Raw genomic sequence first — 19,164 nt, forward strand, 5'->3', positions numbered from 1 at the left:
GCTGCGGAACGACCGCAGCACGATCTCTTTTGTGCCACGAAAACCACGCTTGAAGGCAGCGTGGTTGGGTTTTATGATTGATGGTGTCTTACACGGCGTAAGTCGTGATTTAGTGCACCATTTGCCACCTGGCCGTTTGGAAAGGAGGCACCCATTGTTATGTAAAATAATTAACCCCAGCCCCAGATGCATACGGACCCGGGTTGACATGCAGCGAGAGACATATCCGTGATCTGTTGTGCGCTAGCGATCGTCCACTCGTGCTGCAAACGCTGTTCGCGTCCAGCGCCTTGGTTCTGACGGTTTACAGCATCGTGCAAGCTGTTTCTAGTTTTGGTGGTGCTGGTGAGAAATTCACCGTGCTAGCCCTGCTTACCAGCCCGCTGCTTGACTTGATTTGCCTTCGTTGGCAATCGAGTCCGGGCTCGAGCGGTCAAGTTTCGTCGTCGTCGATTGTCCGTCGATTGGCACCCTCGAGTGGAGCAAAGTGAAGTCGGCTCAAGTGGGTGTATGTGCTATAAACACACGATTTCACATGAGCACCGCACCAATGTGCTCAACCGACGGCTTTAAACACATCCTCAACGCGCCCAACTCACAGCTCCAGCCCCGCTCAGCCACCAAAACCCCTGCATCCAGCGCGAGTCGGAGCGCCCGAGAGTTTGAAGTGTCTTTGCGCGTTGGTGGAACGGAAACAACGAACCTGATTGATGGCAAAAGAGGTTAGGACTTATGTAAGAAACCCTCAACCCTGTCCATAGCCCGCTGCTTCTACCCACAGCCCCAGCAACCACTCTTCACACTCCTTGGTCGATGTGTGTTATTGAGAAGCTTTCTTCTGCAGCTGTGCGGCCGGAGATGATGGCGTCCCGGACACCCGGGTCGGGCGGCAAGATATGTGTTTCCACTGTAATCCACCAACCACTGCGAGATTATAATTGCAATCGTTGAACATTGCATCCTCGTAGCGTCGGCGACTCGGCGACGACTCCGCTCTTTGATGATGCTCTCACTAGATGCTCTCGATACAGAAGCCGGGGGCTGGGGCCTCCGAACCATCCACCGATGCGTGTGCATTCGGGGGAAGCAAATGGAACGGCAGTGAACGAAGCCAAGAAACAAGATCTCCAGCATCTCATCCCCCGCGTCCCTTCCGTGATGTGTCTTCGACATGAAAATTGAAGCGTGGAACAAGCAAGAAAGATAATAATTAGCTCAATGTCAATTGCAGTAGCAGCAGCAGCAGCAGCAGCATCAGCAGCAACGGCAGCTTCTCAAGAGTGACTTCAACCCACGAGCGTTGCTCCACTCGACCGAGGCGCAAACGCCATCGTTCATCCATCGATCCGATCGATCAACAGGGCAGGGCGGTGTTTAGTCAGGATTTTAATTATTGGTCCACCACCGAACAAGATCTCCGCACGGGGTTTTCCCCATCCCGTCCTCCCTGTGTAGCCAGGAGAGCCCTGAGCCGACTCCTTGATGTTCATCGTCGCGTAAAGTCAAAGGGAATCACAGCAGCCAGTCGGCAACTGATGAGCCACCGATGAACCAGGAGACGTACAAACAGCACAAAAAAATGGGAACGAATCGAATGGATATAAATTACACTGGCGTCAAGTGGTGGGTCGCAGCGGTAGCAACATCCAGTTCGTCAACGTCATCAGTGTCAGTGGGAGCAGATCTGACGAGCTGCTGGAAGTGATGGTAGCCCGCGGGTGATTTCGCGAGGGGGTGAATTTCACTGGAACATCTCCTGGGGACGTTTCTGCCAGTCTGTGTATCCCGTTCCGATGTCCCTGTCGCTCCCGCTGCTGGGCAGACCGTTGGATCCAACCTTCGGAAATGACTTTTGTGTAATCCTTATAATTTCGATCGGCTTTTGATAACCACTGGAGCTGACTGAGAGCGAGCGAACCGGCCCCCGAGATATCCACGAGGATAGAGGATCAATAATCTTCGGTCCTGCTGCTTTGCGGCGCCGTCCTGCCAGCCACCTGGCCCACCCGTCTTTAAGGTGCATCCCACCGTCTGGTGTGGCTCGCCAATTCCCAAGAATTCAGGGAGCACCGGTGCGAAGCGGGTGATAAAACTCATTAAACCTCTTTCAACGGTCGATTAGTTTCCTGATGAGGTTGTTACAGCAGCAGCACATCAAGGGAGGTCTTTTCCGATAGGGAGAATTGCACCACGCTCCGAATGGACGGTTGTGTTAATTGTTTTTAACGGACGATTGGACCGAAGATGAGTTGAAGTGGCCAGTCGGTGGCCCCGGCGGTATACGGTTGACGAACACGGTGCATGCAAGGACAAGTATAGTTCTTTTTTTTTTGCTGTCTTGCTGCGACGATGGTGGAAAAAATGATGATTCTCGAGAAACTATTGCTTGCGGGCATCGAGATACCAGATGATATGCTTCGCTGCGTTCACTTCAAACGAGACATGATAGTAATAACGGATGAAAAAATCCTCCACTCATTGATTGAGCTCGGGAAAGATTGATAGTGGAGCAGGGGCAGTGGTTAAAGCTTCACCTGTTCCCACAGTTTGTTATCATGCTCGTTGTTTTTAAACGGACAAACGGATCATTTACGAGAATTTTGTTCAAATAAATCAGTAAAGTATGCTCAAATAATTGCAGCAATATAAAATGCAATAATGAGGTCACAAAAATGAGAAACTAGAATTAGCGTTAAACCTGTTATTAAGCTTAAGCGTTTGGGTTTGATAGTTTTATTTGTAATTTAAGTTCCTCTGCTCTAAATTTTATTTTTCGTTACCAGAAATATGAAATGTTGCCTATACCTGTCTATTCCCCTGGCGCTGGTGATACATTTCGCTTCCTCAACTGGTTCATCTATCACGCCGCATGCAGTACGTCCAAGCAGAAACATACAACGGTGAAATAACTTTTCCAACCATTCCCTGTCCGGTGGGTTTTCCCACCACAGACCATAAGGATGGTGGAAAATGTTCAAAACGAACTCTAGTATGCCTTTTTTCCGGCAGCAGCAGCAGCAACAGCAGTAGAACTTTTTCCCTCCCCAAGAACATCGGTGTAGACGTGCCAGGCAACAAAAAAAATGCAGCAAAGCAGTAAAGCAATGGTCCCAGTCCCCCGCGGCCATATGGCTTATTTCTCACTGGTTTTTAATTTCCAATTAAAAACTCAAAGTTGAAAGTTTTTGACACTGGTGCTCGGGCATTGCTATTTGCGCGCTAGTGCCTTCCACGCACCGCGTCGTCCCCGATGGGGGTTTTCGGCGGCTCGGGGGGAGAAACGGTACCGGTCCCCGGACGTACCGAGGGACTCCGGACACCGGTCCTTGCTGGGGACGATGGCAGATGACTACCAAAGTAGCAATATCTCCGATAGCCGAAAGTGTCGAACAATCTATCTAGGCTGCGGTTGGCCCCAAGCTCGGCCGCACCAGGCAGGCGTTAAATGGTGTCAAAATTGTGTGCGGTCTTACAACTGTCTGAAGCCGCGCACAACCAAGGCAGACGAAAGGGGGGAAATAGAAAAATGTGTAGAGGATGAAAAAATCGTCCCTCCGACCAGAGATGTTTTCAAGATCTGTCAGCTCAGAAAAAGATGTTTGCCGCACTGCTCTAATTTTTTTACGTTATTTACCAGTCTTTTTTATTTCACTTTTTAGTTTGTCAGTTTCAGGTCGTGCGAAGAAAGCCTGTGATACGATGGTGTATGTGTGCGTGGAGGTAAACCATCTCCAAACGCTTGATGAAGATTTCAGCCTGTCAAAAGTCTTCGGTCTGCAGAGGTTTTTTTTTTTGCTTTTTTCAGAGTGGGCTAAGTGGTAGGTCAAGAGTGTTTAACCGTCGGCTCGTTCGAGTCCATTTGAGTGTAACGAAGCAATACTTAGTTAAGACAATTCTCAGTAAACAATCTGCTCAATCAGTCTCAGACAGGCCGAGTTTAATCAGACATCGAATCAACCCTGGGTGATACCAGGGAAACTTCTGGTAAAAAAGTGTGTGTGTGTGTGTGTGTGTGTGTGTGTGTGTTTTGTTTTTAAAGAAAATCGATACATTCACCATCACCCCGTACTTGGTATAAGCGCCGAACATGAACGATGTAGTTCTAAATCAAAACAGTGCCCCGCGGTATAGATCGGGCACGATGCTATATGGAGGAAAACATTGTCCAAGGTTAGAGGTGACTAATGGAAACGCAAAAAAAAAAAATGTGGTAGTCAACTGGGGCCGACGAGATGGGCGATTTGACCCGGGGGAAACATTTACCCACCCAGCAGCAGCTAGTGCAGTATACGCCCGGGCCGCCGCTTATAAACGGCACTACTCAATCACGTGCATTGTGCAAGCAAAATCGAACGACCGAGCTCGCGCGCGCGCTCTCAGTCAAAGTGGGTTTCATGGTGAGGCCGGGCTTAAAGTTTGGTTGGAAATATTGGTTTTTACTATACTACTTTTTGTCTATCCATTTTCCATCGTTCACAGCACAGTTGAGTAGGTTTTGCAGTGTGCGCCGTGTTGTTTTGAAAATTGCTACCACGGTATATTGCATAAAGCGAGCAAAGATACCTTCCCGAAACCCCTCCGGCCTTGCTAGATTCCAGACGCTTTTCGTCTTGTGGCCACAGCATAGGCTCGATTGAAGCAAGAACGAGAGAGAGAGAGAGAAATAGCGCCTGCAGCCTCATCACTCAACTTCGGTAGCACAAGCGGCCAGCCCAAGACCCTTGAGGGCAAGAGTTGTGATACACCAAGGCGCTTGGGAAAATAATCGACCTCCTAATACCGGGTGAACGTTCCTTTTTTCTCGCACCATTGCCCGAGAATCGTCGAGCAAGCGAAGACAATTTTCAATCAATTTTCAAATCAAATTCAATATTCAACAGTGACCGTTGCAGCAGCAACAGAACGGCACACTACGGTGCTCGGCTGGAAGGATCCCAAGGCAGAAGGGAGTCAGTTTACCCACCCTAAAACCGCAACCCGCAATAAGTTCAATAAATAGATATAGAAAGGAGTCGCTACGTGACGGATGGACTGGAACGAAATGTTTTGTGCGACGACATGTTTCGCAAATGATGGATATGAAACTGGTAGACCAAAACAAGCATCTTTTAAAAATGCAGCGAACTGCAGAAGGTGGAAGGGTATTTATTTACATTACGTTCGATGTGTTTTATCACAATCTGTCAAAATGCGATTTGGTAGAATAGGTTCGTAACTTTCCAGCACTATGTCAGAAGCTTCTTTTCTTGCTTTTCATACCTGAAAAACATACTCACTCAAAAGCCAAATAGTACCGAATGAAACTCCAAAAAAATGACGTAACTCGAACAAATTTTACCTGTAAGTAAAGAAAATACCAATTCACACTTTAGTAAATCTGTTAATGTATAACATTCAGTTACATTATGTTAAAAATAATCTCATCCCAGCGCAACCACGTTCTGTCATCTTCCGTTTCGATGAACCTGTCACAACCCGGAAACTAGCTTCTGCTGCACATTGGGCAACCGTTGCTGACAGTTTTACTGCTGAAATTTGACCAAACAATTCCTTTCCTCCTGACCTTCTCCCCACCCCTTAGCTCCTTACTTGCAAAGCGCCCGATAAGGCGAGAGATAAATTTCTTCATTTATCCAATTAATTCTTTAACCACGAACATCATCCAGCATGTTGCAGCCAGGGTAAACGCGCGCTCACACACACACCCACGAACAAAATAGTGTCCCCAACACGAAACGAACAAGCAAATGCTGCAATGCTTTTTTGTATGTTTTGCGCTTAATTCAACGCAGATCCGAAACAAGAATTAAAAAAAAAAAACAAGAGCCTCAACACAAAACCGTTCGTCCGGTCGTCGGGGGTACCGTGTGGTTGGCAGTGAGACGCGCAGCAGCGTTGCAGTGAAAGATCCAATTTCACAAAAGCATATCTTGGCCCCGGTAAGCCCCATCCCATAGCGCCCCTGGCAGGGATGGGAGGGCCCAAAAAAACATTAACACGGCACCGAGAACAAGTCCAAAACAATGCAGTTTGTGCGCATGGAAGTGCTGGGTGGTGGTGGTGGTGTTGTACGTAGCGCATAAGTCTAATGGCGCAAAACCCGCTGCAAAGTGAATGCCACTAAAGGGCCGGGGAGAGCGGGCTAGACGAAAAAGATAGTGACAGCAAACAAATAATGCGCTTCCTGTCCATGAAAGCGATAACGGAACAAACTTTCTCGAGAACTTGTTGGTGCTGATGAGAAGCAAAAAAAGAAAAATGTAGAAGAAACCGACCAGCAGGCAGCAAACCCGAAACGTATGGAAAGATAGCAAGGGAAACGAAACTGGAAAAAAAAATGGCGCAACTGAGCAGGGACGGGCACTGGAGGGGGAAAGGGATTCCAAAGCAGATAGCCCCGAGGTAAGTGACAGCAAACGGGACCAACATTTTCGGTCGGCAAAATGCAACGTCGTCCTCCGGAATGGTGGAACTGTTGGGACGACCCCGGACAACCATTTGAAGCGACCCCTATGTAGTGACGGAGAAGACACGAGTGAGAGAGAGAGTGCATTGAGATATGTATCCCAGGCAACCGGCACGAACGAAAGATATTGCCAGCGTCTAAAACGAAATTAAACCAACACACTCCCAGACATACAAGCACCGAGACAAGCTCAACCTGCCAAACCTTCGCTTCCTTCCTTCGGGGTCTTGTGCTGCTCCGCTACGCCATCCATATCTTGTTGCTTCCTTTTCTTCTGCCCTAAACACACACACATACACACAAACAGGGGCGCTCGGTCGCTTCGTTTTAATTACCGGAAGTCGACGGAAGACAAAAGAGCAAACTCATGTCCGACATGCAAAAGCGACCAAAACCTACCGAACACGAACACCGAGCACCGAAACAGACGGAGTTGGCCGTTGCCGAAATTATCCACGGCTGTGATCAGTTCTACACTGAGGTCAACAGGGTCCACCGCACACCATCTCCTGTCCGCTTTTCCCCTCCCCTCCCGTTAACCGGGTGCATTTCCCGTTGCACTTCAACGGATCTCCCGGTTTTCGGTGTGTGTGTGTTTGTGTTTTCTGACTGCAAAAGGAAGAAAAAAGAGACGCCTCCCCCCGGTTGAGAACTTTACCAATGAATGGAGGGTAGGTGATTGATAAAGCAGGACCACTTGCAGGGTAGAGGAAGGTGAAGTAACAGCAGGAACAACCACGAAAAAAAAAACACACACACAAAAGTTAACGAATCTTAAATGCATTCGGTCACGCGTTAAGCATTGCAGAGTTGCTGGGCTTTTTCTACTTCCTCGGCGTGTAGGTGGATCGTCGGAATCAATTTAGCACACAATAACCGGCAAGAGCGACGTCTTGATAGATGGCTATTAAAAAATTCACTGGGCAAAAGGGGAAACTCCCTTCTTTTTTTTTTATTTGACGCTAAGTGATTGCAAAGAGAAGGTGTACTTTTGTGATTGCAAAATTTTATTTTTCTTTTATCTCGGACCAAAAAAAAAAACAGGCAAGCTTAATCATTTTGACGAAGTAAAAAAATCGTGACCCTCCTGTGCGGAAGACCCATTTGGCCAAGGAAAAACGAACGCTGAAAAGCGGCGTTCCAGCGTTTGCTAATCAGCCCAACCGAAAACCTAACCTACAGACCCCGAACAGTGGAAGGGCTTGATCGATCAAGCCGAATTATCCAAACCGAAAGCGCGATTCTCCGCGGAACTGAAACAGCTGGTTCGGTTCAGTGAGAGAGCGAGCGAGCCCGCGGTGAGGCCAAAAGGGCAAACATAAAAGTGCATTTTTCAATCATAATCCATCAGACGGGCGTTGGCAAACTCTCGCACGATAAGAAGCAATACTGGGAGGGTGTGCTGGGAGTGGGGCTCTACGTAAAAAAGGGTAGACGTGATCGTGCAATCCCCAGCTCGTTCATTCAGCATCTCAATCCTATGTTCTATCGTTTTTTGCTTGATTCGAAAGGCAGCAAACGAAAACCCCCGGTACGAAAATCTCCGCCGCGTGATGGAGCGGTTCCGGGGAATTGGCCATTGGCCTCACTCTACCACAAGCGATCTACCCCGGGGTAATCATAATTTTATCTGTTCCGACAATATTTCGCTCTATCGCACGGCAGCAAGGCGAACGGAACGGGAGCGCAGTCCATCATCATCGAGCATCATTCCATCTTCTTGACGGGGTGGCCGCTGCTGCTGCTGCTGCTGCTCAAGAACGGGAGAATTGGGGCGCAGATATAGCCCAGCAAAACGTTATCCAAAAAAAAACAGGGAACGAAAAGCAAAAAGCACGAGCAGATAGCGAAGCATGTGGCCATGCCGACGCCCTCTCCCTTTGCGCTCCTGCGTCACAAAAAGGTTGAAGATCTATATTTCATACGCTTTAATACGAAAACAAATTAAAGGTCGTGCCATAAATTTTAAATCATTTTTCGTTTTTAAATTGATTTTTTATGTTTCACTTCGGCCTGCTGTAGGAGGGAGGGAGGGAGAGAGGGTGTTTTAAAGTAAGGGCGATCGAGCTAGCGCACGCGTTCCTACCCGCTCGGTGGCTTTACGCCCCAAACCCCTTGCGTATGCTAAACACCTTCGACGGGGGGGCTGCGCGCGACAGCTTAACCCTGTTGCCCAGCATTAAACATTGGCCCGACAATGAAGAGGCTACGCTTCGAGTTTTTTGTGTGCCTTCTCGCCCGTGGCCCATTAAAATGCCCGGCCCAATCTAAATAAATAATCTCATAAACTTTGCGCCAGCGCTGCCCAATAGCAAAACACAGGAAAGAAAAAACCATTCGTGGTGACGAATAAATAGAGACATTTGCTCGATTTGATGCATTCAGTTCCTATCCACCGCGAGCTATTTCTAATAAAACCTCTTCCTATCTTCATACACCCCTTTTTGTTGATGAAACACATTCGTTAGCAAGAGAAACAAGACGATTTAACACGTGCTGGAGCGACCAGCCAACCAAGGGGGGGAATGAGGGCGTACATCGGTACATCCCGGTTCCGCTGGCAGATTTTTGACGGGAGCTGATTGCCCTTATGTCACACCTAATTTCCTATCACACGTACCAGCTTGCCATGTGCCGTGCGTCAAGTCTAAATTTGGTTGGCCCTAGCGCACCGCGTTTAATTACTTCGAGCGGGCTTTGGAGCAGGTGGCTGGGTATGGAAAATTAGCCTAAGCACATCTTCTAATTACAATTCTTGCCTGATGGTCACTAATAACGGTTGTAAGAATAGGGAAAAAACAAGAAAGCAGTAGACGCCCAAAAAATATGAATAAATTACCTTTGACGTTAGGAAATGTACATAGAGTTAGTTAACTTTGCTGTTAAAAAAAGCTGAAGAGGGTAAAGTAAGAAACAAACACGAATGAGCATCAAAAGTCAACCAAGTGGAATAATTATTGAGAAAATAATACAACTTTTCGCAGCACCCAAACGTTCACCAGACAGCAACATGACGCGCGTGATACATGATTTGTTGAGTCGTTGACATCAAGCACCGATTTTGGGGGTATGCCCGAGACTCACAAACTACATCAAACGGGGTAAAACATTGCCCACACAATTGCCCTGTCCTCCGGCCGGCTCGTGACCTCCCCGCTGGAGGGTGAGGGAGGCGTTGCCACGGTAGACCGATCGTGCACGAAAGGAAGAAATTTAATTTCACGCACACTTCAGCGGTCGTAATGGTAATGATTATTATTATTTTAAATAACTTTGCCAGCCGCGTCTCCGCGGCCGGCGGGCAAACACGGCTAGCGGCTGGAGGGGCAGGCAAATTTAGCAGCGGCGTTGCCATTGGACATGGGCTAAGATCATCTGACTGGGAGGCACACGCCTTGAAGACACGCACTGACGCGATGTACGCGCTGTGGATGGAAAAGCGAAACGAAGCGCACCAAGAAAAGTGTGATTCAAGTCAGATAAAAAGAGAGACATCGAGAGAAGGGGGCAGGGATATGTGTGTGTGTGTGTGTGCGTGGACGTGGTAGAGAAAATGAAAAATTTACATAATTTTCGTTTGTCCGTGTTTCTCGGCCCCGGTTTTGTTTTCGTCTACTCCTCTGTTCGTTTCTAGTCCACTGTTTGCGTTTGAGGGTTTTCGCGTTCGCTCGGCCTCCCGCTGCGTGGTACTGCGCGGACCACAGCGGAACAGAGAGATGGAAATGACTTTTCCACGTTTTTTTGTTGTTGCTGTTGTTGCTGTTGCTTCTGCTGCCATCTTTCGTCGGATAGCTCTCCTCAGTCACCCAGTTAGTTGTCTGCGAGACGCATGAGTGCGCTTTTCACGGCAAAACATACATGTGTGCACATAAACACACTTACATACATACATGAAAATGCTGACGCAAAAGGTCCGCTCTGAAATTCCGAATTCCAAACCAAACTGTACCAAGAATCTCAATACGAATCTCCCATCCCTCAGCTCACACACAAGATACACACACACACACCCAGAAACGGGCAACCTGTCGCGGCCAGGACACCAAAACGGCTACAGCCTTCGTGCTTAGTATTTCCGACGCCGATCTTTTATGACAGATTTTAATGGCAAAGCTTGGTTCACACGTCCCTACATGTTGTTGGGGATGGCGCGGAGGATGAAGGTCGGCAGATAGGCAACTTGTGGATCGATATAGCGCCAGGAGTGGGGCAGGCAGGAGTTGGTAGACAGTGAGGAAGTCACGTGAATTATTGCTTTCAGTTGTCATTGGAAGTAAAATGGAACGGAGCGTATGAACTTCTGCGTTTGCATTTACAAGTGAGTCATCGTTTGGGTGAATTGGGCGAAGGTAGGATGTGGATGATAGTGAACTAACTGTATATACCACCCTGCACCACTGCACACACACACACACGATTCGGGAGAGGTGTCGGTCTAATAAGTTCATGAGCAGGTTACTAAATAACTTGGGCGAGAAATGGGTTGTAGCTTCTCGAGGCACACGAAGATCCCGGCAACGGAAGGTAGGCACTAGCGGGAAAGAGATCCTTACGCCCCAGAAAGCATAATTAGAAAAGTTCCATTAGACACGTTGGATGCGACCGGCTTTTACGACCGCAGCTCCAGAAGCAGCAGCAGTCATCAGTGAAGCCTTGGAGCATCACCCGCTCATACAATGAGCGCTTTGCCAGGTTCTTGGGCATTGGGAGGGGACATAAAATTTTATTGCCAAGCATTTAAATCTATCCACCTTCATGCCTAGAGATGGGGCCAGGTCAGATCTGGTCTGGAAGGTGTGCTGCGCAAGAAGAGCAAGCGTTGAGTTCCATTTTTTCCTCCCCGGCCGGTGCTGCCGGTGCTTGCGTGTGTTTAGTGTTTCGCCGGAACTTTACAATTCTCGTCAGGTTTGGGTGGCACGATCCACTCATCTCCGAACTCCGCCCATGTTCGCTTGGAATGGAGGTTTCGATTTTACGACAATTCACTTGCTGGAGGCTGGGATTTCCATTCGGACATTAAAAGGGCACCCACTGCACCACACACACACACACACTTGGGCTGGGTGCGATGACTTAGCCACCGGAGCGACCCCAGAATGGCCCAAAAATGTCTGAACTGTACTGTTGTGTTTTTTTTTTGGCTCTTCCATGCTCCGACCGCTGTTTGCCACCTTGCGCACCATGATGTGTCGGTGGCTGCGCTTTAGCCAGTTCGGACCGTTAAAACGTCCTTCTCGATGGTCCGATGCGTCCATAAATCCTAAGTGGGTCGAAATGGTTGTAACTTCGTCTCGCGGTACCTCCGCTGTCCTCCGCTAGTCGGTGACGCAGCACTGATCAGACCGGGAGACACAGGCCCCGCGTGTCTAAAGTCATGTCAACCGTTATGGGGAGGCTGCTGTGTTTTGTAGCTGTGCTTTTTTATGTTCGTACCAAACGACAAATGACAAAACCATTCACAAGGCGCAAGACGATTGCGGCGGGCAGCACTAATTTGCTGAAGGTCCGGTCTGGACGAAGCCTGACCCGACCATGCGCATGCCAGCTCCAGTGAGACAGGGAATTATCTTCCCGTATTGAAAAATTAGCCACCTTAGCGGCCATATCTTGGCGTTCCCGGGCGATGTGTGTTTGGGCACCAAACGATAATGGTGCGACAAGCAGCGGCACTTTACCCAACACCCATCACCATCATCATCATCATTTTGTCTTCTTCTTCCCCCTGATAGAGATGGCGTCGCGGAAGGGATCAAATTTAATGTGCCTTCTGTATGTGTGTGTATTTCTTTCTTCTTTTCGCGTTATTGTCTTCATCTTCTCGCGCCTCATCCGCTGTTGGGCGAGGGACTCACTGACCCACAAGCCGTAAGTTCGCGTGTGGTTAACAATTACGGTACCAACCATTAGCGGGTGTGTGAGGGTGTACAGCCCATCCTAACTTACCCTTGCACTGGCCAAAAGCGGACAAGAAGAATTCGATTTCTTCTTTGCCGAAAATTTAATACAATCTACTAAAATCGCACACTCCGGTCACCCCCAAAAATGGACAAAAGATAAAAGACGCTTACGCACATTGCACATCCGTTTTTGTAGCTGACACAGCAATCGAGAGGGACTTTTTACTTCCTGAAACTTGGATCGTAAACGAGCTTCAAGCTTACGGGGTGCAAAAAAAAGTGTAAAGCCGTTAAATAATGATTTCGTAAACGGTTCTATGTTTGGGTTTTAGGCTCAAACGCTCACATTTACAGACCTTCCCAGTAAGTGGGTTGCAAATTAAGCGTGAAATACGCACAACCATACATAGATCTTAGAGAACTGCCAACAATTCCCAAGGAGCTGCATCATCAAACAATCACTCTTCATCGCGCTCATTAGGCTTTTTGGCAGGACGTGTTGGGTGTGAAGTAAATCGCTTGTTTCGATTGAGTTATTCGTTTTCTTTTCCATTCTTTCAATTTATACTCCAACTAAAGGAGAACCTTATACTTGTTTTACTTCAAAACAAATGCTGTAACGTTTAAAAGCCTAACCCACAAAGTGGTACGGAGCTGTTCACTCATACGCCTCCCAGATGTATCAAACAAACGGGTCGGTAATGGAATGCAATAGCACACTCAGCAGCTCTCCATGCATTCACCCACCCAATACACCCCACAAAATTAATGGACACGGATTAAGGGAAAACAACAGCAACAAAAATTACTTCAATCTTGAGCCTTTCCCGGGTAGACACACACATGTACATGCGCCATGCTCGTCTAGCTGGCGTTCATTAAGGCATCACCAACCGGTTTCCGTGGAAATCAGCGCGCGGACGAGTGAGCCGACTGCCTCATGACGCGTAAAATGTCTCTATCAAACGCTGGCAGGGCTGTCATTTGGAGATGGAAAATGGTAGGCAAACACCTCCGCCTAACCACGCAGTACGTGAAGTGTTTTCACGCGGATCAAAATGGCGCACAATTTGTCTCAAAACATACACACCCAACTCGACGCGACCACACGTGACAGGGGGAGGAAGAAAATTTAACATTTGCAGCAAATCTACGAACCATTTGCTTAATTTCAACTGTTCGTGCCATTTGCTTATGAAAACGTTTGCTCGATGGAGGGCATGGCACGCGTTTTGGAGCGGCGGTACAGAAAAGAAGGGGTCAGTGGGGTTACGCGGTGGTGATGGTGGTGGTAATCAGCGCCAATCAGGGGCAGAAGAGCACGGGGAAATGGGGGAGGAAGAAAAGGCTTTTATGAATCCAAACACACCTCTTCATCTTCTACGCGAGCGCGACAGTTTCGCAATTTTCCATTACACATTTTACCTCACACCAGCCTCCCAGCCACCCTCCGGAAGCATCTCGTCAAGCATCATTACGCGTTGTTTTTACGTCGACAGATTCCTGCCCGCACCACACCACGCCGCGAGAAGATTGGAAAATGCGTGCGTGCGTGCGTGCGCTCGTTTTGTGCTGCCGTTTTCGACGCTCGGGGGTAAATTTTCCCTCCCCCTGTTCACAGCCACCCACACACACACACGAACTCGGCTCTTAAATCATTGTTGCTAAACGAACGTGTGTATGTGCGCGCGCAGGAGGGGGAAAATGCTGCGGAAAACGAAGCTGCTGCTCGCCAAAAACCCACGCCACCCCTTACGCTGCACTGACGTGGCTTTAATTGGAAAACCATAATCGCTGAACCGTGTGCCAGGTGGCAGGAATTTTCGCGCGGCACCCCAAACCCGGAGGTTAGTGGTTTGATTTTGTCCTGTTACCACGGTGCTCGGGCGTGATGGAAAGCGCCCGCAAAGAAAGGCGTTGAGAGGGCAGGTTCGCTGTCGCATTTTCCCAATTATGTCACCTACGCGCGGATTGAGCAAAAAAAAAAGAAAAAAAGAAAACCTGTGTGCTTCCTTCCCCGTCGCTTCACATGTGCACTTTTGTCGCGTAGCATTGAACTAACTTTAATTTCATTTCACAGCTCCTTTTGCCGCTTGCCGATGAAAGGTGTCGCTCCCCACGGCACGTGTGAATGTCCTCCGCTCGCGATTCGAGCCTTTTCTCCTATTTTAATGTGCTCTACCTTTTAACAGGCCGGGCTTTCCTTTTATTAAACTTTTCAATTTAAATGCTAATCGGTAGCGCGGCAGCGGTTGCCCCCACCACTGTGGTAGCGGTGCTGAGAGTTTGGCATAATTTTATTTCCTCCTTTTTTTCTTTTCGTTTTTTTTTTGCCCCCGAAAACTCCTGCTTGCAGCGTGTTTTCCCTGTTTGCCCTGCCAACCAATTTGTCACATTCGATTGGGCTTCCCTTATGCGATGCCATGCTGAATGCGATGGCACAAAACAACTTTACCGCATTCCATACCGCACGGGAAGCAAAATGTGCAAAATGAGGTGGAAAATACAATTTAACCACTCACTCGTGCAGAGTTTGTGGCATGTTGCAAACGGTCGCCGTGAAGCGAGTGAGTGATTGGAAAGCCCCAGCGTGCGTTTTTTTTGTGATTTTCCCGATTAGGAGAAAAATCGATCGGGAAATAATGAGGAAAAAATAAGGTTCGTTGCTTCCATTCATTCTTTTAATAATTTCAATCGCTAAACGAAACGAACGTATGCAAAAAATGTGCTGTCGACCTGGGGGTGGGGGACTGCACGCACGCGGACAGGTGTTTAACCTCCACACTGCATGACGCAGTGTCACACAGCCCGGCAACGGCCGCGACGGTGCGGCAGTGAGAACCAAACCACCACTCCGTGGGCGGGTGCTGGAAGGAGGAAAAATCGATCCTTCTTACCAAGTCACCACGCCACCGCCATACGGAGTGACACGCAAACCAGCATGGAGACCTTTTCCAGTTTAATTTGCCACCCCCCAACACAACCCTACCCAGCACCCACTGCTGCTTGTGGCAAGGATGGGGAGGGCAACATGGTTTCGCGCAAAAATATGACATCGTCCGCGGGGCGGAAGCGGCAAAGGTGTTCGAAGGATGTGTTCAAGGGAGTTTGTCGTTCCTGCTCGTGCCGTGCTGCGCCACTCCCCCTTCCGCCCATCAATCCAGCCGCAGGACGAAGGGCGAACGCGTTTTGCGTTGCATGCGTGTGTCAGCACCGTCCATTTTGGGGTGGTTGGGCGGAAGTTTCATTAAAATTAATTATATTTTCCTATCGCTCGATTCCACTTTTCCTAGCAGTGGAACAAAAAAAACATAATGTACACACACACACACACACCCATGCACAGGAACCACAAGAGTAATGGAAAACATCGACTTATGGTACACAATCGGAAACCCGGAAAAAAACGACACCGCCTGGCCTGGAACGCATCGAGGCGAAGGGTGGTATTGGGGGTTGAAAGGAAATAGCACTAGAAAGACAAAAAAACATACACACACACACACCACGCTGCTTTATTCGTGTGCAAACGAGAGTGACATTGGTGGAGCAAAAATAATACAAAAAAAACAAGCCCATACGCATACAGACGCGCGCGTGTATCAAACGCACATCGTAAGGTACGCGAAACCTCACACTCACGGCTTCGCCCAGGGGTGAGGTAGGAGGGTAGGCAGGCACCACGCATGAATAATATAGAGGAGCCCGCGCGAACCGCACCGGTGGCGTACGTGTGTGCATTAAGTAGCATAAAGTATAAAATTTTATGCTCCAGAACGAAGTGTTTCGCCCAGCCCAGCACGGCCCGCCCGCACCGAACCGTTCGCACCGGTTCCCCTTTTAACCTTCTTTTAACCGGTGCTGAAAGGTGCCGCACGGTACTGCCTGGCCCTCACCTGGCCGGGCGCCACCGAATCATCGCGTGGTAAGCCGATGTGATGTACGACACTGACGGACGGATGGACGGACGGGACGGTACAAGCATGTGAGGCAGTGGGCAAGAAGAAGCAGGGCGGGCTCACTGATGGTAAGCTTCAGATATTGAAAATCCGTACATTAATGCCTCCCAAACCAACCCCACCCTATTGCCCTCACCAAAAGCGCCGTAGTGGTGTGTCGTAAACAAAAATAATATTTTATTTAACATTATTAACAACAATGTATGGCCATGCAGTGCACGCTACATACACACACACACACACACACTCACACGGAGATGGTCGAGTGTTTCGGAAAAACTGTCAGATGAGGGTGGTAAACCCCTTCTCGACCCCAGTTGGGCTCCAGATGGCAAAGCGGAACACGGGGTAATGAAGGAGTGAAAGCATAAATATTTTAGCAACGCGAAGCGCAATTTACTTTTTTTCTATCTTTTTTGGGGCGGCTTTTTTGCCCCTTAAAATGAGTTACTTTTACTGTTGCTAACTAGTAACGGTGACAATCAGCAGGTGTAGTACGGAACAAGCACACTGGGGCTGACACGATTCTACACCGAGCAAATGCATTTACAGCCATGATAAAGTTTAACTAAATGTAGCCCCTTCATAAAGATATAAAACATTTCATTAGCTAACTCCACTGACCGTACCATCTTCCCTCTCTTCCGTAATGCTATTCATGTTTTCAAACACACACAGAAAGATCAGCCACTGTCCTCTGCCACTGCCGCAAACATTCGTAAATGCGATAAAGACCTCCACGTTACGATGCATTGTTAAGCGATGGGGTTTGAAATTGAAAAGGAAAACCATCATTTCCGGCATTCATCGCTGCCCAGAAGCTCCTTTCGAGCTGGTTGGTGGGGAATACCCGTCGCACTACAATTAACCGCTTTTCCTCACCCAAAAAAAGCAATCCCTATCTAGGTTTCAACGCCACCCTGAAACGTCCCGCTGGGAGTGAACACAGCAACCGTGGCAACGCCGCGTGGCCATCAAATTCTTCGCTGCTCCTTCCACCATCCTCTCCCCCCCCCCCCCCCGGGGCTATGGGCATAATAATTCCCCCCGTCCAACCGACACGGAGACACTAGCTTAACAGCTGGAGGAAGAAAAAAGCTGGAAAAACCTTAGCAGCAAAACGTAGCAAGGTAGTTACTATTATTCAAAACGCCGAAAAACGTTTCCACCGTCTGAGCCGGTGCGACCTTCGACCTCATCTTGCCACCTGTGATGCCGTTCGCAGCAAAGCGCTTCCAAACGATGTCGACGTCTGAGGTTCTCTTTTTTTTTTTTTTGAGCTCCATTCCCTTCCCCTCGTTCCTAAAAGCCCTTTTATGGTCCAACCGCCCACTGTTCCGGGCGACGGTTGTTTCGGTTTGCGGGTTCATCCCCACGGTACGGTGATCATTATTATCATTATAATAACTAATTAAATTTTATTTTCAACCCCCTCCCCCACCCCGAGCCGGCCGGCCAAACTGACGACACTGGCTGGCTGGCCCGCTTTTGCCGGTGCTCCGTTTGCTATTCCAATCAAAATCATGGAACTCATTAACGTAAATCTCATTTCTTACAGACCGTTGAGCCGCACTTACTCGTTTGCGGCGGCGGCAGTGCTCGTTGTTTTGGGGGAGGTGCCAAGGAACAACCCTGGGACGGAAAACTTCAACACCGTTTTTGCTCGCGCACAATGAGCGCGCTGAGGCTTTGAAAGTTGACATTCGAACCGCTCGAAGGACATCTTTCCGCAGTGATTAAAGCAACGTGGTCTTTTTTTGCGCTTTCCAGAACGTTAAACCAAATGAAATCGTGCTCGAAACAGCTCCCACGAATGCACTTGTCACCAAAATCGCGGCTTACCTCCCTCTCTCTCCCGGCGCACTCATTAGACTATGCAAATTTGGCAAAACCCAAAATGCGCGAGAAATTACGCGTGCTGGCGTCCCGTGATAAATGGCGCTCATAAATTCATCCACCGGGCGGCGCTCTGCATGTGAAATTAAAAACAAAGCCAGGCCCCAATTTCGTTGCATCGATCTGAATCGGCTTCGGCGATTAGTTATGGACTCGCCGGTAGGTCTTCCACCACCACCAATGCTTGTTAGTTAGGCGTGTGATAATACAAATTCTACCATTTGCATCCAACGCCAGTGCAGGCCGGGAAGGTGGTATGCTGTGCATCCGGGGATAATATCTGCCGCTCCGGATCATCTGGGCTGGACGCGCTCTCCCGACGGTGGACGGATTTGTTGAACGCGCAACCCATATCATTGTTGTTTCCTCGTCATCGTCATTGCGCTCCCTCCCTACTCCACACCACACGATTACGATAATTGAAATTTTCCACTAAATTATTCAGCAGCACAATCCAACACCGTGCGTGTGTGTCTCTGTGTGCAGTGAAACGCACGTACATAATTATGATACGGATATCTGGAGCGGCAGCGAGCGCGTAAATCAATAGGCTTGATGCCAGATTTCACCGTCCAAACAGGCCGCCGGACCTCTCGAGCGCGTTTTCCTTCAAAGGCACACCCGTGCCACGCACAAACACAGCGCAAAAGCCTAATCCGTGCAGCAAAACCGTACCGCCGCGACACTCCCGGGCATGGCAAATTTGAATTCGATGAAATATTTGCATAATACATAAAATAATTCAACACCGCTTCATCGTCCCGTGCGTACCCCGCATTGTGTTGAATAAAGCCTTAACTCGATTCCGAAGCGCCCCTCCGAGCCGCCCAGAGGAGGGTGTGTCCCAGGTGTGTTTTAAAAGCATAATCACCATTGCACAATGGTAGCACGGTGCTCCCGGCTGGTGTTTGGTCCTGAGACTGTGGGTCCTGAGAAGCAGGGAGGA

The 19,164-nt window shown here is 48.7% G+C and overlaps 1 protein-coding gene across 3 annotated transcripts in view; it reads right to left on the reverse strand.

Annotated features, from left to right (window-relative positions):
* The window catches only part of LOC5667180 (uncharacterized protein DDB_G0271670), a 113,197-nt gene that overhangs the window by 15,392 nt on the left and 78,641 nt on the right, over positions 1 to 19,164 (reverse strand). The window contains exon 1 of one of the 3 annotated variants that reach the window (XM_001688469.2): positions 5,277 to 5,301. The exons of the other annotated variants lie outside the window; for them this stretch is intronic. The gene's annotated coding sequence lies outside the window, so the exon portion shown is untranslated. Of the gene's footprint in view, positions 1 to 5,276; positions 5,302 to 19,164 lie in introns of those variants that run through there. 3 annotated transcript variants of the gene reach the window in all.

This window comes from Anopheles gambiae, chromosome 2, assembly GCF_943734735.2.
Source record: "Anopheles gambiae chromosome 2, idAnoGambNW_F1_1, whole genome shotgun sequence".
Classification (NCBI taxonomy): domain Eukaryota; kingdom Metazoa; phylum Arthropoda; class Insecta; order Diptera; family Culicidae; genus Anopheles; species Anopheles gambiae.